Genomic DNA, 27,363 nt, shown 5'->3' on the forward strand with positions numbered 1-27,363 from the left:
TGCAGTTCAATCTTACAAATAATATGTACAAATACCTGAAGTAGTGAACCATCTGTTTATTCATACGGTGTTTGAAGTAAATGTATCTGTAATACTTGCAATTGCATGTTGGTGCGAAGAAGGGTTTTTGTTGGCTGAAAATACTTGCTTTTATACCTGTTGCAGAACATTGTGCACTGAGATCATGAAGCGCCCATAAAGTTAATTAGCTTCTGCGGTTGTGCAGGAGCTGTGGCTTTCCACCACTCATCCGGGGTTTGCAGGTTTGTTTCCCGACTACGACGACCATCAATCTGATGCAGGCGAAATACGAGTATATTCGTGTCAGCAATATATCGATGCACGTTGAAGAACCTTAGTTGGTCTATATTAACCTGCAGCCCATCGCTACAGTGTGCCTCATCGTCTGTGCTGTTCCGATGTTGGTTTAACTTTCTTTACAATAAATCTTTCTAAACAGTGTTGCATTTCAAGAATTTGCCTATTTTTTTCGATTTCAGTTTCAACTCACATAAATTGTAATGAAATTATACTTGGGTTTTAATGTGTGTTTTATTCTTTTTACACGCAGTGTAGATCAAACTGAAACAGACGAAAGTGAACCTGCAGCACCGTCGCGAGCCCATGGCGGGTTGGAACAAATTAAACAACGCTATTCTTTCCTGAATCCCAACTCGGTAGAATCGTTTGAGGTACCTTCGGACAGCGCGCCAAAAACCCTGCTGGAGGCTTTGCAGAAAAGTAAGTGTCCAACACCAAGAGACCGTAGAAAGGTGGTTCGAGTAATCATAGACAATGTCAAAAAGGTCTGTCAAAAACCTCTACCGAAACACGTAGCTGTTGTTGCCGGGAAGATCGTCGAACTGCACCCTTCTTCTTTCAAAGATGTCTTTTATAGCACTCTAATTGGAACTGGCTATGACTCTGCTTAACCAACTCGTGTGCTGACTAGAAAATGTAAACCGGGAGGATGTGCACCAAGCAAAAGTTCTTGAGGTACGGTGTACTGAAAAAAGGTAAAGTTGCATACCAAATTTAGTTGTCCGAATGGGTATGCACATGGTTAAAGAAAGCAAAAACCTGCTTGTTTAGGAACAACTGGCATCCGACACTCAGTGAAAATTTAAAAATTCCCACGAACGTGATTTTTGGAATAGATATACTTTGCATACTTCAGGTACAGAACAGTTGCTGCAGCAGTCAGCCTTATCATGTAAAAGTGACAAGTGCTGTTGTTTTCATTTTGTCTAGGTGATGACATCTGCATGCTTCAAGAGTATCTACTGCTTGTTGATGGCCATGTTGTGGCAGCAGCAAAGATGTTCAAACAAGCGTTCTGCTTGCTGTTTACGGCTTACTTCTAGTTCCACATTTGTTATGCAGAGAAAGCGTCATGCACACTTGAGTTCATACAAAGGTATATTTTATTTTATGTGTATGATTGTATTTGTTTTGCATAATGCGTATTAACAGCACATATTACGCTGTTGTTAAGAGAAAGGAACTACAAGCACCTTCAGCAATGCTGTAGATATTGTAAATTGAGTGTCCTAGCTTGATATCAGAAATTGATGGTAGTTGGTAGCAGGAACCAGCAGACATTACTTCTGTGTTATCAAAAGTAACATTGGACTATTTAAAATCTAGGCCTCCAGTTTTTTCAGCTTCACAGTGCACGTCTGTAAAGCTTAACATGTTGATGCCTAAGTTTCAACTTACACAAAAGTGTTGCGTTCCGGTTCCTGCTGCTAGCTACCATCAATTATTGAAGTTAATGAGAAGGTCCCGCTGCTGCCATATTTACAGCAGCGAGGTGTATATTTAATTTACAAGCCCCCAAGATAATGAGCAGGTCTAAAATGTGTTGGGTAAAATGTGTTCACATTAAGCAATAAAAGCAATTTAGAGATTTGTTGCACCTAAAAGCAAATCCCCATATGTCGCTTTTTTATATCATGAACGTCATAGTCGGACCTCCCAGGTGCGTCATACACCAGATGCACCTATTAGACAAAAGTCAAAAGTCAGATCTAACAGGTCTTAGGTGGAGCAACGGTGCACGAAAACGACAGACAAGGCGAGAAGTACACAGCAAGATTTGTCGGTTACCAGATTTTTTTTTCGCTGTTTCTTATTCAACTTGCCCACGAAACAATTTGTCCAACTTTGAATCATTTCATTGGCTGGCGTTCTTTGAAACAAAAAAAAATATTTGTGTAATGTCATATGTATGAAATCAACTCGAGCAGAGGCATTGAAAATTAATTCCAGATTATCCAGATCATTTCTTTAATGCCATTATGTTTAGCCTTTATTGCATTATGCCTGCCTTCGTTTTTTTTTCTTTTTTTTGGCGGGGGGCTTTTAGGGCATCTTGTGGCTAAACCCATACCATGGAAGGAAGGGGAAAAGAGGAAGGTGGCAGTCAGCAAGAAAGTTGTTGCCTTCGTGCAGCGCATTACCGAATGCGAATAGAACATCTACGTAAGTCTGCCGCATATACCTGCCTCCCATCTGTTCTTTCTGCTAACTTAGAAAATGTGTCGAAAATCATTCTACCTATCACAAAACGCAGACGAGTCTTTTTTCATGAGCGTTCACATTCAATGTAAGCACCTCTTTATAGTAATTGGAAGCCCACTGAGTCATTCTTATTATTTTTGCCCACAACATGATCTAGTCGATCAAACACACGCGTTCTTTTTCATCTGACAAGCAGTCCAGAACCTTGTAATGTGTACAGAAATGTTTCCGTTTCGTTAAGTCATATATATAAGAGATTATTTTAAAATTACGTAAAGTGCACTTAAGTGTTTTGAAATATTTGTTGGTCATTATAAACCATATCCATGGCTTTTTTACAGTGTAAAGTTTTCATTCCATATAAGTGGTGTTTTAAAAAGAGAGCAGGCCATTACATCAAGGTAAGCTGCTCGTTTAATTTGTCTATTTGCTTATTTGACATAGCGGGTATGTTGTAGCGATGCCTTTTCCTATTATTTACTTTATCGTGCTTTTCGCGTTTGGCCAGTCGTAAGAGTGACAGTCTGCCCACATTATCAACGGGATAAAGCAGCCATGTGTGGTGGTTGATAAGAATAGCATAGAATAAGGCATAAAGCATCACTACAAAATAGCGGCCCGGATTATAGTGCCACTAATTACCTGCAAATTACTGACTTTTCTTACAGCTACCTCACTATATTGCATACCTTCGCTATTGCGGTATGTGCACTGCATTGGTGCTTAGGCATGTCGCGGCCTATTTCATCTTCGATGAGCCATGTGCGATACATTTTGTTGCAGGAAAGCAAGAGTTCCCCATGCAGATTACCCTGACTAGAACATTCAGTTTTGGAACATTCAGACCGCTTGAAACAAGCGATTAAAAGTACAGTACGCAAATATATGGTTCTTAAGGGACAGTACGTGTAATATTGAAAGTAAAGAAGCAGTTGTACAATATCTAGCTTCATTTTCGCAGGCGGAATTCATAAAATGCAATAACGGTGTTGCTTAATAATAAAATAAAACAACAGACCAGTGATTTTCACGAGAAACTGCCCATTTTACTGACGGTACCCGTAAAAAAGGAATAACGGGTCTGTGGCATTCTTACGGGAAAGATGCGAATTTCACAAGCAAGGCCCGTGACTTAGAATAACCGAGCTCTGTAAATTTTACGGGAACACGTTGGAAGCCAAAACTGACGGTCGAATTCCCGCAACAACAAAGAACGATTTTTGCAGTGTACGCTAGACTTGTGCTACGTCACAGAATTTCCCACGAAGTCGTCTTTTTCTTGCAATTATATTGTTAATTTCTGTAGCTTGTAATGTAAACAATTCATTCTCAAGCTTTGCCCCCATTTCACCGAAAGCATGGATACCATTTGCGGCAAACTTAAGATCGGTGTGATATCTTGTTCTCCCAGCACACCGTCAAAGCACACGTAATAATATAACGCTTGTACAGCGCTATCGTGCGAGCTATGAGTACTTTTCTTTAACTCGTAAAATTGAAACAATGCCTAAACACAATAATATAACGTGGTCCCCATTTCCACGTTGTATTAATCGTCAGCATCATCATCTTAAACATCTCTGCATGCTATTACCCCAAAAAAATTTTGCACCACAAGAACAATTGCAATTATCACCCTTCTTTTGCAGTGGAGTGAAAGCCTGCGAAGCGAACTTATTTACGCCCGAAAGACCCCATGGCCACTTGGTGACTTCTGTAGACATTCGGCAGGTGCAGTATTGGCACGTGCGACACTCGTTTGACTACCTCTCCTATTTCACCACCATGGTTACACCTACCCTTTATCGTTCCATCTATGGCTGCTTGGCTCATAACTTCAAACCGCATATTAATTTAGCGCAATTCTTCGTTCTCCTCGGGCAGCAGACAAACGACCTTGATTGCCCATAAAATACGCCTGTAATGATTTGCAGCGCTCGCTGAAGTTATTAACTGCAGCTCTATGTGCTTTACACTTTACCAGTGCGTGGCGCACAGAATACAGCCTCCGTTCGCTAGCATTTTGTAATCGTGGATCCCATTTTGTTGTTCACAGAAACTGCTAAATATTGTGAATAACGGCTGGAAAACATTTTCGATCGCTTCAATAATTAACTTACTGCGAGTGTCGCCATTACCTTGCATATGTCAACTTATCCAGCACACTATCCAAAGCCTGTCCTCGACTTCCACTAAATATAAATTAGGTTGCCCAATAGTTCATCGAGAATACGAAGTAAACATTGCAGTTAATTTGTATAAACTATAGGAAGTATAAAAAAAGGAGAATTCAGTAACTGGGTTATAGTATGCTATGCTACACTAACTACTATATATAACTATACTGTACTGTGCAGTAACTATACTTTGCTCCGCATTTCGACAAAGCGTAAAATCGTCGCCACATTCAGACCTTCCATTACACGGGAGTGTGCATATAACGGCTGCCTTACGCTTTCGGCTCCATGTACAATCAATTTACTGCAAGAACCTAAATTTACACTTTGCGTGCATACACTCTACAAACTAGGGATAATATCACAGGAGTAAAGGAGGCTATTTACTCTCCAGGGCATTGCTTTACTCTCGCAAGATGTCGACTGGAGTAAAATGCATTGTTCACTCCGTCAGCAAGGAGACAGTGAACAAAAAAACCAAGCGTAAGCTCCTGCTTCAACTCTAGGAGGTTGGCCCTGAACATGGCGATTTATCACTCATGCACGCTGAGCAAAGAGCACACCGTTTTGTTTCTAAGAGAACAGACAGCCACAGTGCAAATGAAAGCGGAGCCAGCGCTCTACCTTTTCACTCGGAGTTGCCCCACCGCGCGCGCCCGCACAGCATCGCGGAAATGCACAGCACCGGAGAAAGGTGATCTGTCCAGCGAGCAGGAACGAAAGCCATTCAAGAGAGACCAAGTGTGTCTGCTATCTCGCGTCGCCACGAAAACAGGACAGTCGTTCGTCATTCGGTGGATATAAGAACAAATGCTCCACAGTAAGTGAATTCGAACTTACATGCACATTTTGCGTATATGGCATGCTATTGCCAGGAAGTCGTCGCCACGGTTAGCCGACGCGATTGACAACGGACTGGGCAAGCGCGCTGCGTCTCTCGATGTTAATCCAAAAGGCCACTCGTCGCGGTAACGGCATGTGATTTTATCATCTGCTGCTATCCGTAAGAGCTTTGAAAATCACAAGAGCTGCCAGAACCATGGTATATTCAACAAGACCTGAGGCGAGGGGACGCATAAAATGGCTTACAAAGCCTCTGATTCCGAGCCTATGCGGACCGCGCTAAGCATGCGTTTTGTGTGTTTCCATTTATTCTGTTTGGCAGTCAACTGTGTGCGGAACGCTGTTGAAATAGTGGGTCACAAAACAAAAGGCGCCATTTTGCTGGCAGCATGCTTTCGTTAAAATAAGCCGAGCGCTTGACGGTGTCTTTCGCCCGTAGGTAATCTGCGACCATGCACTGAAGTTACGTGTAGCGCCAGTGTTGGTTAGAAACCTTGCCGCAGGCATTCAGCTGCATGCGCTGTGAGGTCAATTGGGCACGTAATCTTGAATGTACTGAAAACGCATGAGGAATTCATTTTTTAGGCTGAATAAGACTGAGCTGTTTTTTTGCTTATATTGAAATGGTGTGATCACATGTCTGATTTTATTTCTCATGTTGAGGTTTTCGAGCATATGTGTACGAACTCTGTCAGTTGCAAACGGCGAGTTGTGAATCGGAATCGAACACAACGGATGCTAAATGAAATTACATTTGCAGGAGCGTTTCGCGTACGCTCACTATTTTGGACATGCCTGTGCATTTGCTAATATGAGTTGGTGCTCCAGAGCTATGCCATATGAAGAATTAAATCACCCTTCCCCTGGGGGTTGCAAGCGTCATCTGTGGATTTTGCTGTTGCATGGCAAATAAAACTGTGTTTATCGCTTTAATATTTTTTACTGGACAAATAAAGTATCAAAATAAAACTTGCGTTAATTATGTTCCGTCAAACACAAAACAGAGAGTTGGTCTAACAAACTAATTATTGTGGTCAAACTTTCTTTCTTTGTTTATTGATACAGTTTACCCCCGAAGAATCATTACAGGAATGGAGCGATACAGTCAATATTTACAATACAATAAGGAATCTCACAGGCAGCAGTGAAGACAATAATAATAAGAGAATAACAGACACTGCTTTTTCACATATATTCACAGAAGTAATATTCCGAGCACAATTGCAGTAGTCGCGACCACAACGCGGTGTTATTGATCTAGTGGATCAGAACACATCTTGACCTGAACACACAAGAATCTGCAGCTAGTTTAGGAATGTACTTGAAGAAGAGGAAACCAGTGAATCGGGCAATATGTTTAATTCATTAATTACTCGAGGAAAGTAGCTACATTTGAGCTGCAACTTTTACATGGCTTCAAGAAAGTGAAATGCTAGATTTCAAACTGCAAATACTAGAGTCGTCAAAAATTAACTCCGTTGCGTACCTCATAAATGAAAACAAGTGCATGCCTTCAATAAGCTTAGATGCAGGCCGCAGGGGACTGTTGCTTGTTAGCCTTGAAATGTGGGTAAGCTTGCCATAACAAGCCTAGTTGCCCGTTCTTATAGGCACACCGAGTAATATTCGTTGAACTGGAGGACCATATTTTAATCCCTACTGAGCATCATGTTTGCAGATATGATCCTCAAGTTATGGTTTGAGAAGTGACAGAACCAGAGATGGTGCAGGTTGCTCACTGGGCAGGCGCGTAGGATGTCTCACAAATGGTGTTTCTGACGCATCAGACTAATGACAGACTGATGACATCTGATAATGACCAATATGCTATTTATTAGTAGGAGTATTCTAACATTGGTGCTCAACAAGGATGAACTGCCGGTTATTTCTTTTTTCTTGAAATCTAAAAATTGAAGTTAGTTCACCAGTTGACTATTGCAGTCAATTAGACGTTGCGGACGCATTTTAGCACGAAGACTAAGAGCTAAGACTTTCTTTTAGTGCAATGACCTTATTTCTCGACTGTGCTGATGTGGTTTTACACTGTGACCCCCTGCTGACTTCTGCGCACGATGCTTTTCTGGCACCCGCTTTCTATAACGCAAGAAAGCAGCTGCAAGGACACAAGGATGTCAAAGAGCAGGCTCAGCACGGCTTAACATGGTGCAGAGGAGTGCGCTCCACAAAATCAAAATACATTGTCATGCAATTTGAACGCAATGCAATTTAGAAAACTAAAATGCAGTTATATTGGGTGTACCATTTGACTGAATGCAAAACTTTCAATATACAGTATTTCACACCAAGAGGAAAATTCCGATATGCTCGAGGCAGTCATCTCGACATAGTATACTTTGTAACGTCTCTGATGGGAAAGTCAAGGTCAAGTATGACTCTGGAGATAACCACGTAGCAGTAAGTGTCATTGAAAAGCTACAAATAAGTTTTAAAGAAAAGCTGATTAGTTTTGTGAGTAGTGACCGCTTTTTGTCTTGCCTCTCAATATGTATATCCATGTGACAGAAAAACATAGTGGTACAATGACATTGCAGACTTGCTTAGTGAAATAATACATACTTGCAATGAGCACGGTGTCTGTGTTGATTATAAAAGTGACAGCTCATGCTTGGTTAGCTGCTGACATCATTTAACAACACGTAAATGCGAAGGTGCGAGTATAAACCGCTGTCATTCTGTATTTTAAGCGCTGACTTGAAGCAGACAGATTTTCAAGTCTTACCTTTTATCTATTTTTTACAGCTAATTTTAGAAGTATGGCTTCCTCCTAGGTTCCCGAAAGGGAAGCATTGGCGGCAGAGTAGCCCAAGTTTAGGAAGCCACTAACGTTTACGTACATGCTCACGGAACCACTTCATTGGAACCACTCGTGGCTCCCGAAGCGGAAGCAAGGAGCAAGGCCTTTAAATGTGTACACCGTGGCGCGCACCTTACGTATTAATTAGAAGCCACAAGATCGCTTGCAATTAAGAAATTAATTTGGCGCATGTAAAACTGTGGTTTCTCCTTCTGTGAAATAGTCATATGTGAGCTTCTGGCAGGTATTTGAGATTTTGATTAGAGTGACTCAATATACTTGCCAGCCAAGTATTCTAGTGGAGGCAGGAATGTATTCAGTGCAGGAGCTGCTTATGAACGAATGAAATATTCCACACACGTAAGTATTGCGAATCCTTTCTAATGTGACCACGGCTCTACATCGTGAGTTTTTTCACACTAGTACAATCACTCTGTTTGAGGGAGCGGCAACACTAGGTTTGGAGGAGTAGAAGTATAGACGGTTTGTAGCAGTAGAAGCATTCGGTCTGGGAGAGTAGAAACACTCTGGGGGAGTACTATTACCGTTGTGGCGAGAGATTATTATCATTCTGCGGAAGAGTACTAGCACTTCCTTGCGATGAAGTGTTGAAATTCTGTCGGGGGTAGTTATTCTGCTCCCTCCCAAAGGGGGTCGCCTACTCTGGAAAAGGGACTTAGATATGGGACAAGCAGATCCTCTCTGCAACAGAGTTCCAGGAACTTTCTTTGCTTTTAGAGTCTATCAGCCGAGATGCGATCCCCGTCTTGAACCCGCTTCTCACTCTCGGCCCTCTTTTGCCAGGATTCCTCTAAAACTGCCTCCACGTTCCATCCAACGCCTCCAAGCAGAGAGAAAGCGAGTGTTTAGGCATTTTCGTTTAGCCTGTAATTGGGCCAATTTTAAATCTTTGTCCACGCGCCAGACATAAGATTCCCGCTATTCTTGGTGCATTCTTAAACTTGGTGCATCATTTAGTTCTACCAGGACACCAGCAAGGCACGCGTGTAAGGCAGCAAAACACCAGCGCAAATTATAATCAATGCGCACAAACTGTAAAGCAGGTGGTAATGCCTAAGCCAGAAATTTTGGCAGTATCTTCCCAAGGCCGATACCCAATGACAGTAGTAGCAAGGTTCAACTCCTCGGATAGTGTTGTCTCTGTAAGCGGCTGCGACACGTTCGCGCGATGCAGCAGGAAAGGCAAGTCCTGATGGGCAGAGGGAACAGCGTCCCGGCAGGTACCAGGCGTCTCGCCACGCAGGCGTGACGAGGATCACAACCAGTGGCATTGCAGTGGCATTCGAGGCATGATGCACGAGATATATGCGACCGACGGAAATCGGTCAGCGTCAGAGAGCGGCGAGTGAAATATTCGATAACCTGAACTTAAGCTTTACTGCTCGGTCCGCTCCGGCTAGTACACACACAGACGCGCGCGCGCGCGCCCACACACACGCACACGCACACACACAAGAGCTCCGCACAATGCTAGAAAGCTTACGATGTAGCGGGCCGGCGCAAAGAGCTCATGTCAGCAGAGGAAGCCAGAAAAGTGCCCTGGCTCCGCCACTTAGGCAACCGAGCTAGTGTAGCGTTTCTTTTCGTCCCTTTTTGAAGGCCAAACGTACCCCACGTCTCTGGAGACCTTCTAACCCGACGCGCGCGATCTGCGCACGCACCGTAAGCGGGAACCTCGAGAGCGTAGGTGAGCAGAATGAGCGGATACTCACCGAACAATATCTGTATAGGATCATAGAAAACTCAGTTGGGAAACTGATGTGTGCCGACACGCTTCGGCACACACTCGTGCTCCTACTCGTTCTCACCAACGTTCACTCGCGCTCCATAGTCGTTTCCATTCAACTCACACTCACCATCGCTGAAATTCGTTCTTAGTTGCGTTAACCGGCGCTCATTCCTTTTCCTACTCATTCCCACTCAAAGTCGCGGCACTCACTAACGTCCTACTCACGCCCTCCCTCACTGACTACCTCTTTACCCTGTGGAATGAATGTGCAGAAAGCATGACTCGGTGTACTCGCGAGTGATTATGCCGACATATATATATGCTCGAGCGTTTGTATATTTGATATCGTAATAAAATTTTCTTCACGCAGCGTGCCAATAAGCGCAGACATCGTAAAATGAAAAAAAAAATATGGAGATCCCACGCACTGTGGTAATCGATGTAAGCGAAGCTTTGTCTACTCTTTGCGTTCGTGAACCTTATTTGGCGGTGATATATTGACGGCATATACTACAATCGAGGCGGGATGTGAAATGTTACCTTGACTGTTCCGCTGGACGCTTTACGCGAGCCTTCGTCTCGTTGGCCCTAAGTGCAAGCTTCAGCGCCAATCTGGTTCGTAGCGTTGTAGCTCACAAAACCACCGCTTGCTCTCTCTCTCTCTCTCTCTATTCACTCGCTAATATTTTTCCCACCTCCTCCCTCTACTGTCGTTGCTCTTGCGGGTGAGCACGGAGACAAGCGCGGCAGCTCCTGCACAGCATTTGTGAGGGTCACGCCTAGTTACGGCACCCAGAGGGCGTTGTGCAGACGCGACGCGACGTAAATCTTGACACGAGCTTCTCTATTCGTGTTTCCTTTGTACCAGATTCCTGTCGCGTACTAACGCGACAGCGTTGAGGATGCCGTGCCGCAGAAGATCCGGTGTCGACGCCGCGGGCGTCGCAATAATCATCCTAAACCACAACCACGTGGGCCATTCACGTGGCGCAAACATTGTCTTAGATTCCTTACAAAGTTATTCCTTGGAATTTCGGGACAGCTCATAAACAAATGTCATCAAGCAAAACACCGACAGCGCATGTCTTTTAAGTTTTTGTGACATGGCCACGTCTCGACCACGTCCCGACTCGACCGCCGTTAGTGGCGCGGGTCTCAACTACGTCCTGACATGGCCGGCGTTACAACAGCAGTAGTGGAAAAGTCGAAAGAAGAGGCAAAGAAAGCTGGCTTTAAAATTCTAAGGCGTTTCTCGGGCGCGCCTCATTGAAAAGTTCGCTCTTCGCTCAGCGCTTTGCGAACGCATTGTCTGCTCCTCCCTAACGTCATCAGCGCTAAATTGGAAGGCGCCAGCGTGGCGCCGCAGCGGCAGCTGATCCATTTCGCAGCCGAATCGCGACACAATACAGGCGGCATTTCCCCCAGGGTAACGGAGTCAACGCGTCTGGAGACGCCCCGGCGCGGATTGGCCTAAGTGGTAAAAGACAGCCGCGACGAGATCTGCGACCTTGACGCCGAATCAGCTCGGAGACGAATGAAATGTTGGCTCTCCCGCAATCAAGAGTAGATGTAAGTGTGAAATGGCTACCGACAAAGCAGACTGATTGCAGTTGATACTATAGCCACAATCTTAAAATGGATGTAGTGCATGTTCGCAACGGCACAATGCCACCACAAAACACCACGCCATGCTTTGCAATGGTCCATATGGACGCGATATTTTCCTGTCACAGACAGAACCTCACTGCTAGTCTCGTCGCGGTCAAACGGCCATCGGCTCTGCGCCGGATGCCACCGGTTTGGACGCTGCCAGATGCTGCCAGCGCGCCGGACGCGCCGCGTGCCTCAGGGACCGCTGTGCGTTGAAAAGAGCACCGGCAACTATGTCTCAACGCAAAAAGATGACAACCAAGTCTATGGTGCCGTGTCTCTGCCTTTTGAACATCGCCTATTGGAAATGACAAATAAAACTTCATGGTACTAGAAGTTACAACTTAAGTGATATTCTGAACAAACATTTGGAAGAACTCGGAAGCTATATTTTTGTAACCTGTTTGAGAAGTAACTAGCGCATGTAATGCGGCCTTGACTGGTTACCCTGATGGTCCTTGTACGGATGATCTCGATTTAGCTTGGCTATTCAATGTTTTTCACCTCTTTCTTTTGAGCCACCGTCGATGCGCCCAGTGTAAGTGGAATGTCTGTGCATAAGTACTGAAGCACTAAATGAAAAACGGCGGATGTGGATGGCCTACAAAAACTGACACAAAACCAGCGAGACAGTCATTGGGATGTTGACGAAATAGCGGGGGAAAGTGTCCGTGCCTAGAAAGCGAAAATATAGATCAGAGTCGGGAAGCGTTCTGCGAAAGGTTTGTGAAATTAGAAGACGGGCTTACGTCGCCAGTTCAAAAGGCGGGCGACAACGTAGTCACCCGGCCCGACCCTTGTAGACACGGAGCGGGCGCTGCCGCGCTTGCGATTCCCCACAATGGTCTCCCCGCTCGTGCGAGAAAAGCTACTTCGAGTGAAAAAAAAAACGCGATAAAAACGACCAATCCCGGAGTAATGCAATAACGTGCAGCGGTGGTGAAGCACGCTTCAAGCACTCTACCAACTTCCAGAGAGAGAGAGAGAGGAAAGGGGAAAGGCAGGGAGGTTAACCAGAGAAAAAGATCCGGTTGGCTACCCTACACTGGGGAGAGAGGGGAGGGGGAGGTAAAGTGGTAACAAAGTAGAGATAAGGAAAAGAAGGAGACTAGACACACAGTCACCATCGGTCACTGGCACCGAATACTGTCATCGCACAGCACAGTGACACTTGCCGCACTATCAACATCTGTTCAGGCTACAGCCGCCTGTCCAATCCTGTCGCCCTCAAAAACCGCAACAGTGCCCTCGTCGCCCTCTGCTGCGATGGCTTGTGATGGCGGTATTGTAAAATAAGTTCCAACTTCCAAATATATACCAACTTCCAAAAATATTTTATGCATATGGTGTTTCTCTTACAACGCAGGATATATATATATATATATATATATATATTATATATCCTGCGTTGTATATATATATATATATATATATCTATATATATATATATATATATATATATATATATATATAGAGAGAGAGAGAGAGAGAGAGAGAGGGGAAGGGAGGGAGGGAGAGAGAGAAAGAGAGATAGTAGCAAGCAAATTTTTAATAGGCCAAACGTAATTAAGAAGATGCGAAGCACAACTTGGCGGTTATCGTTGGTTTACTTACCCAACTGTTTCAGACGGTGGGCCGACTTGCTGCATTTAACGTCGACGCACCAAGCTATATATATATATATATATGTTTGAAAGTAAACTAAGCGTAGCCAGTTGGCCTTCATGCGCTTTATCTGTATTAAATTTTGCTTGACGAATAACAAGATAGGGAAAAAGTGTGGCGACGGCGCCTGTGCACGTGGCCTGCTGTGCTTCTGTGATCGTGACGTCACGCGCGTCCGAGGGACGGGTGCGGCTGCAGCAGCGGTTGCGGCAGACGCATGGGAGATGAGGTGACAGCGGCGGCGCTAGCGTCAGCGCAGTGTGGTGCCGTATAAAAAAAAATGCATGATTTCGTATTGTACACAACGCATGTATGCAGCTCATGTATGCAGCCTAAACAGCTTAGCTGGTAATCCGTTACCATGTGAATGTTGCGGCCGCTCGAATTCTTTCTCATTGATGATAAGCTAACGAAATATTCTTAAAACTATTACATAAAGAACAGCAAATCTAAGGGCCGCGTGTGCGTCGCTTCTGATATGACGCAGCTGACGTCATAACGCCTCACGCCACGTATACAAGAGCCTGAAGGCTTACACCACGCACGCTGTTTCGTCAGCAGTTCTCTGCTTCAGCCCATTCATCGGTTCATTCAGCTGCCCCGAGAGGCCGGCATTTGCGCATTCGGCTACTAGCCAGGGAGTTAGTTTCACTTTCCCAGTAAACTTTTCCGCTATATTATGCAGAACCGATGGGGGTGCTTTCTTCCCCTTTTCTTTACGAAGGAAAGAAGAGAAAGAGAGGTAAAGATATTAGTCAACAAGTGCACAGCACTGCAACGCAGAGAAAGTTACAGAGTTGCTAACCCTGTAAAATAGCAGGTTGCACCACTGCGGGACGTTGGGCGACTTTCGAGCGTCGGTTAACAAATTGGGAGCGGACTTGGAAAATTCGAAACGCTGTGGGAAATTCTGACGTGTGCAGCCACAAGAAAAGACAGTGGACGGGCAAATATTGCGCATCTATGGCATTGCGCAGGTTCAAAACGTGACACGCACCACATTAGACTGTTGAAGTCCTGTCTAGACCTCCCACCTCTACCTGCGCTCTCCCGACGGAAGCCCACGCTCTGAAACTTATTTCTCGTAGTAGCCTTCACCAAAATCTGCTCGCCCCTTGCAAACACCCTGCAGAGTCTCCTGGTGTCATGGGGGGCAAGAAAGGCAATGCTCGAATGGCTTCTGGTATAAAGCACAGGTGGCGCCTGCGTAATGCGCACAGAAGAGGAGCGAAGATAACGAATGATGCACTTGGAATTCTACAGGAGCTGGCGCGGTAAGCCGCTTACAGAGAGGACATGCATAACGTTCGCCACAAGATCGGAGATGCATAATTTCTATTGCAAGTTCCAGGTTAATAATGAGCATCCTTGTGCGGTCAATTTAGGGCCTTTCAATTGCCTTCAGTCGTCTTTGGTATGGTCCTAGCCTGTCTGGCGCCACGTTTCATGAAAAAATATGCATAATGTTGAACTTCCACGACTATGATCGAATGCCGTCCGCGAACCTCTCTCAAAATGACCTGGGGCGGCTTGCACGAACATTTCATAACGAAAATAATAACGAATTTAAGAACGCGTTCTTGTTCAGACTACGCGTTGCCTATGGAATATTTAGGAACGCGTTCTTAAATTCGTTATTTTAAATGTTCGTGCAAGGGGCCCCCGAACTATATGAGTGTATACGTGCGAAAGTCATTGCCCTGCAGAAGAGTCTGAGTTTGGCCGAGGTGGAGTCTACTGCATATCCCACTGCCCGCTAATAAAGACGAAGACAGCGGAAGAGAAGACAAAACGACCACATGTTATCCCGGTCCCAACGTGGGAGTAGCCCGCTCTATGGGACCTTGCGCCCCGTAGCTCGCAGGACCTTTCTATAAAGTTACTCCATCCATCCATGTTATCACGCTATCTCTCGCTCATATGAAAAATTGAGCTCGGCTAATAAAAGCTTTATTCTTAAGGCTGGAAGTGTGAATATGTTAGATGATACATTTTTTGTTGCTTTTGTTCACTGATTCCTCACGAACTCAAAACGATAGGCGTCATATATCACAATTAGGTAGCTTTTCGCATTGTTTGAAAAAATAATACAGACTGCTCTATTACTTAACTAATTTGTCCACACAAATTAAATCGAAAACGCACGGGAATAGTCCCAGTAGCGCTACCTTTATTACTCCGATTTCCTGAGAAGCTGGTTATACATCGCGTATAAGATTACTGTACTCTCTTAATGGCAGATCAACACCAGTATTAGACATCGGCAAACACGAATTGTGACCATAGTTTACTTACAACAGTGGTGTGCGTAGCAAAACAGTGAACGTAGCAATTCCGGAAGATTTCGCCTTAGCGTGACGTGGTACTTCTAGCATGAAGTGTTCCTTCCCACCGTGATCAGCTCGCACAACGTGAGAGGCAACACGGGGACGAAAAGGACGTGGGGCAAGCGTCTACTTCCAATTAACGAGGTTGTGATAGCAAGCTAGCATTTACCCTTGCGCACAAAAGACAGGGCGAAAATGATTACGTGTAAAAACACTAAAATCATTGATCAATCGCGGTCACACCGCGCGCACGCTTCCTCATTACGAGAACCTTCTTTTACCGCGATAGCGTTAAGGTGCCCGTTTCGCAAAAAATCCTGTGCTGGACATCATTACGGCGAAAAGATTTTCGAACCGCCCATACCCAGGCCCCTAATGTGAAGCAAGGAATTCACGGAAATAATCGAGTTTCTCAAGCTAAAATACGTAGAAAAATCGTAAACTATGACTTAAGCAAGGCCTACTGACATTATAGTTCTCGGATTGTAATTTCACTATACGAGAAAACATAATTCTGTTAAGCAAAAACTCAAAGATACCCCTTTTCTAGCCTTTCTACCAATAATAAACCATCCGCGGCGTGCGCCATTTGCAGCGCGCCGGCGTGCGGGTGTCTCGGGGGTCACGGAACGCTGCCCCCGGTTCCTCGCAACAGCTCAGCTGGCGGTCGCCTCCGTCGCGTCGTGGCCCACGCAAGAGGCCGCGTTTCTACCAGAAAGCCCGCCTTAGTGCATAGCGTTCGCGGCCAGCGTTTCCCGGTAAACATTGCGGTTACATACGATCCAGTTACCGGGAAGTCATCGCGTTCCACTATTAAAGGCGAAGCTTAAGCGTCCTCCAAATTTTTAATGTAGGGCTACCGATGGCTTGCTAACAGCGTCTACTGTGCTCTAGGGATTTGTGCTCCTTGGCTGATTTATCTATTTATTTATTTTTTTAATTCTGCAGCCCTATTTAGGGCTACTGCAGGAGTGGAGTGCAACAAATACAAGAACCACACGAAAGGTTAGTAGAACATACTTTAAAAATTCATCAGGCCCTCCACTCTGTGAAGGGCGAGCACCTAAGCTGTGGTACGGTCTACCTCAGTCGAAACTTCCCTGTGTATTAGGTATTGTTACTATTAACAGCGAACCTGTTTAAGCTATTAGTTCCGCCGTGGAGCATTACCAGAAAACTCAGCAACGCTGTGCGCCGCCTGGCGTGGTCTAGCAACCACCTGTGAGAGCCCCGAGCCGCGTAACCTCCTCGCACCCCACGCGCGTAGGCAGGAGTCGTGAAGTCAGAGACGAGTAAAAGCTCGGAACAACCGGCGCGGCGACACATCTCTCGCCTCGTCTACTCCGTGCGTACGTGCTGCTGCCATGGGAATACCGAAAAAAGTCCGGACGCTCGAAGAAAAAGCGGCTTACCAGGAAGCGTACGTCCAAGCGAGAAGCGAGACGTCGACGCCGAGATGATCAGGGAAACCGCGCCGACGCTGCGGCTGAGAAGAGGCGATGCCAAGTCGGGGATACCGCGTTTCGGTCCAGGCAACGCGAGAGCCGGCGCCTGAGCGCACGACGTCGCCGATAAAGCGATCCCGGCTTGCGACTGCTCTAAAACTTCCAGCGTGTAGGCCGCCGAGACGACCACGTAGCAAAACGCAGTATAACCTCGCAAAACCTAGAAACAACTCAACCAAGCCTACCATCGCCTCGGAAAACCTAGAAATGACTTAGCTAAGCCTACCAACAACTTAGCAAAAGCTAGCGTAACCTCGAAAAACCTACAAAAAATTCTGCGAAGCCGCGTAAAAGCTAGGTTATCAAAATCTCCGCTGTTGACTTCAGCCTTGCACCCCTAGTGCAAGCTGCACACGTTTTTTTATTATTGTCGTTATTCTTATTATTCATTGATTATTATTCTGTAATTGTAATTGAAAGAATTATTATTATTATTATTATTATTATTATTATTATTATTATTATTATTATTATTATTATTATTATTATTATTATTCATGAAAGACCCCGACAAAAATTTATTATTATTCATTTGTGAAGGTGCGACGTGTGCAAGTACCGCCGCATAGCAGACGGGAATTCCACAGTATGTACAACTTCACTGTGAACTACGTAATTACGCAAAGGAGATAAAACTCGGCTTAATGTTACAGTCGTGTTAGTGCCTAGATGTCATATAATTTGTTTCGGGATAGTTTCGATAAAAGAAGAGCTACAGCCTTTTTCTGAACTAATTATGAGAAGTAAACGAAACTGGGCTTAATGATAGCGTCGTCGCAGCGGCGAATTTCGGCATCATTTTTTTCTAAGATACATACATTCGATTGAGACCTAACAGAGCATTCGTGAGAAACAGGAGACGAAAATTTTTTCGTGTCGACACGACGCGTAGGCGAAGGGACATCGACTATCGCCGGAGGATTGCTATATACAGCTTCGCTGTAGAAAGGAAAAAGACACTAAGCTTATCACGCAAGTGCTTCTACGAAATCTTAAGAGTACCCATTCACGAACAGAACCTGGCAACTCGTTCCATCATTCAACAACTCTCGGAAAATAACTGTGTTTGAAAATGTCCGTGCGGTCAAAGAAAGGTTTTAGATTGAGGCTATGACAACGTCTAGTTGGTCTAGTTGGTCTTGTTTGAAAAAAACTGGCATATGTGATGTAACCATCTGCGGATAGTCGACGAGTGAACAACTCAGTGCAATAGCTTCATGGAATCGGTACACCGCCGGGTACATAGAAGTGACGAATTCAAAGAATTCACTGCGGACGAAAGCGCATAATCACGATCGTAGCGATGACAAGTCAGACGAACTGGCTTCCTTTGTTCCGACTGAATTTCTTTAATGCCGTACACGTTATATGGGCTCCAGATGCACGAAGCGCACTCTAAAACAGGGCGAATAAGCGTTTTATACATGAGCAATTTAGTGCCTTTTGGCGATTTAGATTACGTTCGTCTTAAGAAACATCATTTTTTTCTTTTTTTTTTCTTTGGTCGTGAGATGCGACACGATCAGTATGCTTTGACCACTGTATGTTGTGCGTGAAGTTATTCCTAGAAATATGTGCATCTGTGGTCGGGGAACTATCGTGTTCTTAAACTTCATGTTAGATTTGCAGTCGAGCACGGGTGTTGGGGACGCGCGTGATTAGCGAAGAGAACATGCGTGAACAGTGCGTGCTTAGCATACACACGTAGTTAACGGAGCAGCACAAATGGCTAGAGAAGAATGGGCATGTGTCAGCGAGACCCATCTCATAAAGGGATAAGACTTTTGGAACAATTAAGTATGTGCAGCGGAAAACATGTAGTCATTGACCAGAGGTTTCTAGTGGTTATTTTTTCCCGTAAACATTTCCGTCTCTATCTTTTGAATGCATGAATAAATACCACTAATAATTGAAATTGAATGCTTGTGTTTTACATGCCCAAACGAAAATATGATTGTGAGGCACGCCGTAGTGGTCGACGCCGGATTAATTCTGACCACCCGGCGTTCTTTACGTGCACCCACTGCACGGTATAGGCGCGTATTTTCTCATGACTGCCCCCCCCCCCCTGATATATATATAATATATATATGTATGCGGCCACCGTGACAGGGATGTGATCTGGCGAAAATACCTACATGGCTACGAATACATTATGAGTTGGAAGTTCGCGTTTCTGCCCTCTTGTTTTGGTCCCCGTGTTGCTTCTACAACAGTAGAGGCGCATTAAGGATCATCACCTAGCCCAGCCGACCACCTTGCTAAGTTTTCCACCGGACACCAGAATGCTACCTAGTAGAAGTATTGCGAAGCATCCTTCAAATCTCCGACCATGCGAAACGCAAATAGCCCCTTCAGACACGAAATATGACACACTATGGATAAATGTGTGATATTTAAACAATTATGCCAATGTTCTGGAGGCTCTACTGAAAGGAAATCAATGTGATAGAATGAGTCAGCGCAATTTAGACTTAATTGCCATAACTAGAGAGTAATTAACTTTTTCTTAATTGGATAGGCAAGCATGCGACGTTCTCCCATAAAACGAATTTAGTCAGGCGCTTGAATTACATGCAGAAGTTCTTTAATGACTGCAGGCATTACTGCAAAGGAAATTTTTAAAAAAGTATCCCGCAATGGCTGCCGCAATGACCTAGGTACGTTAAACGTCCCCTCAAACGGCAGTTCCTTCAGGAAAGCAGTCGTGTGTAGCGATTCATTGTACTCGGAAATAAAATTGAGGTATTTTACGTGATCATAATGACCAGTTCACCCTAAGCTCAATATTTCTGGTCCCTTGCTTGCCACTACTGCACAGAAATAGGAAAAACAAGTTGCGTGCACAATTCGTACGCAAATGTGTGCGCCAGAAATGAAGTACCTACCGTGCTACAGCAGCTTACGATGGAATGCTCCGAAGCGAAGCTGGTCCTTACTTTATATCTGCGAAACGAATGATATATGCCCTTCATAACAGTTTAGCGAATGTCGTGTTTTCTTCTTCTTTTTTTTTCTTATGCGAGGGTCAATGGCTCAGGGCATGCAGGGGTATGGGATGCGGGCGAATAAGGATGACTAAATGAATTAAAATGATTTGGTGGATGTTAGTCTAACGTAAAGGTCATCGGGCTGCGGTGTCGCACTAATCAGCGTCATGGATTGATGCTCCTGTGTGAACATATATTCTATTTGATAGGTCAGATTCACGCGAGCGACATCTTTTCCTCAGGGTGGGATCATTTCTTTCTTTTTCTTTTATTGCTGCCTTATGCAGCAGACACCTCGCAAGTCATATTGCCAACATTTATAATATCCTAAATCATTATAAGTGTAAAATTACCAACTGCTCCAGCCATCCTTATAAAGCATATTACTTTAACGACTCTACAGTTGAAATTAATTCTGGAAATTCAGGTGAATATTTCATCCTTTAGGCCATATTGGCAGGTTACTTACCAAATATTGCTCTCAGACGGCAAGCAATAATTTTTTTTTCTTACATCTTCACTCTGAGGCCTTAGCAGCGCCCTTGTGTCGGAACCGATGAACCTGACGCGGAAGCTCAGTGGCTACGGCGTTGCGCGGTTGAGTTCGAGGCGTCAGGACGAACACCAGCCAAGGCAGGCGCATTTCTACGAGCACGAAATGCCAAAAGACTGAGCTAAATAAATGTAGATGCAAGGTGAGGTACCCCCCGCGGGTAATTTAAACCGCAGTCATCCTACACGGCGCGCCTCATAATCAGATTGTGGTTTTGGCACGTAAATCGATTCCCAGTATTCTTCTTTAAATTGGTTTCCTCTCTTACCGAAATTTCTCAAGACGTGCCCATACACCGAAATTTCAGAATTACACTGCTTGAGTACGCTGTTCGGATGTTGGCGCATACAACAAACGAGCCTAAAAAAGGCATAGACGAAACAAAAGATGAATTGTGTATCATTTGATTCTGCGCGTTGTGAAATAGCAGTGAATAGATAACTTTTTATCCGCGCAAGTGCGCTGTATTCAACTTTAAGCATGCGTGGTAGTCAGGTATAGTCCATTACTCTGTTTGGTCAATCGGTTTGGCGCATTTAGAAAGCTCTATTTCTCTTTCTCTTTGGTCTTTCGAATTGCATTGTGATTGCTGTATTCTTATTGTCGCTCGCATGTACACATTGCGCAATGCGTCACAAGGTTTCCCGGGTGTGCAATGCGCTGGTATCCGTAATGGTGCTTTTTCACTCAGCATTTCATTAAGATATTGTCCTGTTTGGTCAGTGTAGCCATGTCGCAGTGAAAGTGGCATTTCTTCGTCTGTAAGAACAATATGGTGCACATTATGACGAATTAACTCCACACCGTCACCGTAGAGGTCTAGGAGCTTTTGCGAGGACATCAATTAGGTGTGCCTGTTCGCGCTTGCACATATCGTTCGAGTGTCTATCACGCTGTTGTTACGGAAATAATATCGTGCACTAAATTCGGTAATACATGGAAAACTCCAGATTAAATGCTCAGCCAATATGTATGAATTGTGGGTTGAGATTCATGCCTTAACTAAGCATAAGCGAGAACAACGGCTCGAGCTGCAGTGCGGCCAATGGGAATATAGCAACTGCTTCGCAAGAGCTTCTCCGAGAGCTCGAAGTTTGAGTTTGGCATGTAAGGAAAAAAGGCAGAAGAATGGATGAGTCAGATAATTAAATACAATTCTTATATAGCTGTTCCAAGACACAAATAACTGATAGGTTAGAGGCAAAGTTTTACGCATACGCCATGACGGCAGCGCTCCTGTGTTATTTGATAATTATAACTGCAGCGCAAATTAGTGATGTGGTCGCCCGGTCAAAGTTGTCTTCTGCGACGCGGTATAGGTTACAGTCGACGTTATTTCAATGTTACAAAGCCTGTCTTCGCGGCTGCGCACAATAGATTCCTGGAACAAGATCCCTTAACGAGCGCATTCACAATGTACATAGACAATGAGATGGCCAACGGCAGTCAAGATTTTGAAGCAAATAACAAATATTGAGGAAGCTTCCCAAGCAAAAAATTAGTAGCATTCCACTCTAGGAAGGTGGATGACCAGCGATGCTATGTATAATAAAAGCTATTTTGGTTTAATACATAGTCAGTACTGTATTGCTTGAATAAAGACGTATACAGGTGCCTTGGTCATTCTATCGTCTTTTATTTTATTATGTTCCATAATAACCATAGTTTTATGGTCACTATCGTACACGACCATGGGATGAACGAACATGCTGGAAAGATTTTTAGCAAACGTCAAATCTATACATCACCGACGACGCGTAGTTGGTATACATTGACATGTGTATAGCACTGAATGTCGAAACCATAGGTCGGCAGTGTGGGAGAACACACGCTCACACTCACGCGCCATAATTTTTCCAGACCCGGCACTCAATCACGTTCACGCTCACCCCGCGCACCATTAGCATGACATTGAGTGTGAGCAGAGGTGAGTGTGAGTGAGCGCCATTGAGTGTAAGCGGAGGTGAGGGCGAGTGTGAGTGAGCGCCACTGAGTGTAAGTGGAGGTGAGCGCGAGTGCGTGTGAGTGCTAGTTAGTTTGAGCGGAAGTGAGTGCGAGTGTGAGTGGGTAACCGTGAGTGTGAGCGGAGGTGAGTGCGAGTGAGTGGCATGCGAGTGCTTCTGAGAGCAGCGAGTGCTTGTGAGTGAGTGGAGGTGAGTGTGAACGTGAGTGAGTGCTTGTGAGTTTGAGTGGAAATGATTTTGAACGTAGCATGTGTGAGTGAGTGGATGTGAGTGTGAATGTGGGTGAGATGAGTTAAGCGTGAACATGAGTTGTGAGTGCGAGTGAATGTGAGTGAGTCCTCGTGAGCTGAGGCGAGTCTGAATATGAGTGTGAATGATGGCATGAATGAGAGTGAGTGTTCGTCAGTGTTAGCAGACGTGGCTACGAAGGTGAGTGAGTGAGTGTGAGTAGACGGTAGTTTGAACGTGGGTGAGTACATGACAGCTAGCACAACAAGTTAAGATGTTTAAAGTTCCTTTTTTGTATTCATATAGAAGGTATATGAATACAACAATCGAACCTCGGCCCTCAGTACTCAGCGGCGGCGAAGCAACTGATCACGGCGGCGGTCAGACATGTAACGCAGAAGAGGGTGCTAAGAATACCTGGGTCCGAACAGGCCGCCATTGGAATCTGAACCTGGCAACGTTTAACGCAAGAAGGTTATCTAGTGAGGCGACTCTAGCAGTGCTATTGGAGGAATTAGGGGGCAGTAAATGGGATATAATAGGGCTTAGTGAAGTTGGGAGGCCAAAAGAAGCGTATACAGTGCTAAAAAGCGGGCACGTCCTGTGGTACCGGAACTTAGCGGTGAGACGAGAACTAGGAGCCATATTCCTGATCATTAAGGATACAGCTGGCAACATACAGGAATTCTACAGAATTAACGAGAGGGTGGCAGGTCTTGTTGTGAAACTGCATAAGAGGTACAAATTGAAGGTCGTACAGGTCGACGCCCCTACATCCAGTCATGGTGACCAGGAAGTCGAAAGCTTCTATGCAGAAGTCAGCGGTGGGTAAAGTAAGAAAAAACACAATATACTGATGGGCGACTTCAGTGCCAGGGTAGGCAAGAAGTAGGCTGGAGACAAGTCAGCGGGGGAATATGCATAGGCTCTAGGAATAGCCGGGGAGAGTTATTAGTAGAATTTGCAGAAAAGAATAATATGCGGATAATCAATACCTTCAATCAGTTTACCCTAGACTTGAGGAGGAAACGGAAGAAACTGTTACATAAGAAGCCGATCAATGAGTTAGTGGTAAGAGGGAAAATAGGGGTATTGCGGATCAAGCTACAGAACAGGTATTCGGCTTTAACTCAGGAAGACGATCTTATTGTTGAAGCAATGAACGAAAATCTTATGGGCATCATTAAGAAGTGTGCAATAGAAGTCGGTGGTAACTCCGTTATACAGAATACCAGTAACCTATCACAGGAGACGGAAGATCTGATCAAGAAACGCCAATGTATGAAAGCCTCTAACTCTACAGCTAGAATAGAACTGGCAGAACTTTCCAAGTTAATCAACAAGTGTAAGACAGCTTACATAAGGAACTATAATGTGGATGAAATTGAACATGCTTCCAGGAACGGAGGATGCCTAAAAGCAGTAAAGAAGAAACTAGGAATAGGCAAGAATCAGATGTATGCGTTAGGCGAAAAACCGGCGATATCCTTCCTACTATGGATGAGATAGTTCAAGTGGCTGAGTTCTGTAGAGATTAATACAGTACCAGTGGCACCGACGACGATTATGGAAGAGAGTATAGTCTAGAAGAATTTGAGATCCCACAAGTAACGCCGGAAGGAGTAAAGAAAGCCTTGGGAGCTATGCAAAGGGGGAAAGCAGCTGGGGAGGATCACGTAACTGCAGATTTGTTGAAGGATGGTGGTCAGATTGTTCTACAAAACTGGCTACCATGTATACGCAATGCCTCATGACCTCGAGCGTACCGGAATCTTGGAAGAACGCTAGCATAATCCTAATTCATAAGAAAGGTGGTCGCCAAAGACTTGAAAAATTAAAGACCGATCAGCTTACTGTCCGTTGCCTACAAAGTATTTACTAAGGTAATCGCAAATAGAATCACGAATACCTTAGACTTCTGTCAACTAAAGAACCATGCGGGATTCCATAAAGGCCACTCAACAATAGACCATATTCACACAATGAATCAGGTGATAGAGAAATGTGCGGAATATAACCAACCCTTATATATAGCTTTAATTGATTGCGAGAAAGCGTTTGATTATGTCAAAACCTCAGCAGTCATGGAGGCATTACGGAATCACGGTGTATGGGAAGCCGTATGTAAATATACTGAAAGATATCGAGGGGGCTCCACAGCCACCGTAGTCCTTCATAAAGAAAGCAACAAAATACCAATAAAGAACAGCGTCAGGCAGGGAGATACGATCTCACCAATGCTATTCAACGCGTCTTTACAGGAGGTATTGAGAGACCTGGATTGGGAAGAATTGCGGATAAGAGTTAATGGAGAATACCTTAGTAACTTGCGATTCGCTGATGATATTGCCTTGCCTAGTAACTCAGGGGACCAATTGCAATGCATGCTCACTGTCCTGGAGAGGCAAAGAAAAGGTTGGGTCTAAGAATTAATTTGCAGAAAACTAAATAATGTTTAAAAGTCTCGGAAGAGAACAGCAGTTTACGATATGTAGCGAGGCACTGGAAGTGGTAAGGGAATACACCTACTTAGGGCAGGTAGTGACCGCGGATACGGATTATGAGACTGAAATAATCAGACGAATAAGCATAGGCTGGTGTGCGTTTGGCAGGTATTCTCAGATCATGGACAGCAGGTTGCCATTATCCCTGAAGAGAAGAGTGCATAACAGCTGTGTCTTGCCTGTACTCATGTACAATGCAGAAACCTGGAGGCTTACGAAAGGGGTTCTACTTAAATTGAGGACGGCGCAACGAGCTATGGAAAGAAGAATGATGGGGGTAACGTTAAGGATTAAGAACAGATTGGGTGAGGGAACAAAGGCGAGTTAATGGCATGTTAGTTGAAATCAAGAAAAAGAAATGGGCAAAACATGGTATGAGAAGGGAAGATAACCGATGGTCATTAAGGGCTTCCGACTGGATTTCAAGGGAAAGGAAGTGTAGCAGGGGGCGGAAGAAAGTTAGGTGGGTAGATTAGATTAAGAAGTTTGCAGGGACGACATCGCCCCAATTGGTACATGACCGGGGTAGTTGGAGAAGTATGGGAGACGCCTTTGCCCTGCAGTGGACGTAACCAGGCTGCTGCTGATGACGATGAAAGTTCCTTTTAAGAGTGGTACGCTATAGCGTAAACGTCCTATGTTCGCATCGGAAGTCAATGGAGGATGAAGTTGGCGGGGCCATATCGAAAAGGAATTGGACACACCATCGAAGGCACGCGCATGTGCTGCTTCCCAGCTCATATAAAACCCTGCTTAAAAGCGTGCGCGCCATTGACCGACAGTGGCTGAATTCGGCAATAAAGAAAAAAGAAAGACAGTGGCTGAATGGCTTAACGTGCTGGTCTCGTAACCCATAGTTCCTGGGGTCGAATCCCCGGACCGCAATAGTATGTTCAGGTTATCGTCAAATTATTTATTGCCTTTGTCCGATATTTTCGCTCACAGCCAAGAGACACCGATAACGCCAACACCAGATTTTCTGCGAAACGAACTTAGAAACGCTGTCGCGTTAAAAAAAAACAACAATCTGCCTTATTCAAGGATATAGCGTTATATGAACCTTCAGGAGTTAAGGTGGAAGAAGTCAACATCCCATGTCAAGGTCACCGCTCTCGTGCGTTGTCATTCACATAACCGTGATATGTACGTGTGTTTGTTCTGTGGATATTAAATCGTTTGCAGGTGCTAGTAAGTACGACTGGACTTGATATTTCAAATGCGCTTCAGTGCCCGCAGCATTAGCTTCTATGAATGAGCGAAACATCTGCTCTCATTGATGGAAGTGAAACAGCTTCTGATGGATGTACAGCTGGAAGGAATGAGAGCGAGAGGACTTAATTGGTCTTTAAGCAACACTTGCTCATTCTGTGTGGATTCAAATCAGCCATGCCACAAGGAGAAAAGCTCTCCCGTTGAAAATTCACTCTTAGCGTGACGTGCGTGTCTACACGTCGCGCCCGTTTCTCTTTCCTCAGCCGTTGGGTTTCACTTTCCGATGTACATTAGTGTTAGCTCGGTGCATTTGAGTCCTTGAGAAGGGAAACGCAACTGTTACGGCGCGCCTTCGTTAATCGCTTACGTAGTTTATTGTTACGTAACGGCTTTTTTTTAATGTAATGCATGGAAAACCAGTTTTTGTATTGTCTCAAATACGTGAGTGACTACTCGCTTGTGCGCGAAGCGTACGCTAGCTCAGCTAATTAATTGTCCTGACTCGTGCAATAAATGAACAACTAAAGAAAAAAAGTGCGACTGTTAGCGCGAGCGCAAAAGCTCAGGGACATTCAAAATCAGGCATGGAAAGACGTTTGCAGACGGCGACAAAGGACCGGGAAGCGTAAGGCTCCTCGGCTTCACGAAGGCGCCGGC

The 27,363-nt window shown here is 44.7% G+C and overlaps 1 protein-coding gene across 8 annotated transcripts in view; it reads right to left on the minus strand.

The window, feature by feature from the left end:
- The window catches only part of LOC142590283 (putative sodium-dependent multivitamin transporter), a 118,102-nt gene that overhangs the window by 44,855 nt on the left and 45,884 nt on the right, over positions 1-27,363 (minus strand). Inside the window, exon 2 of one of the 8 annotated variants that reach the window (XM_075702279.1) lies at positions 20,144-20,201. The exons of the other annotated variants lie outside the window; for them this stretch is intronic. The gene's annotated coding sequence lies outside the window, so the exon portion shown is untranslated. The remainder of the gene's footprint in view (positions 1-20,143; positions 20,202-27,363) is intronic. 8 annotated transcript variants of the gene reach the window in all.

Source organism: Dermacentor variabilis, chromosome 8 (assembly GCF_050947875.1).
Source record: "Dermacentor variabilis isolate Ectoservices chromosome 8, ASM5094787v1, whole genome shotgun sequence".
In the NCBI taxonomy this organism is placed as follows: Eukaryota; Metazoa; Arthropoda; class Arachnida; order Ixodida; family Ixodidae; genus Dermacentor; species Dermacentor variabilis.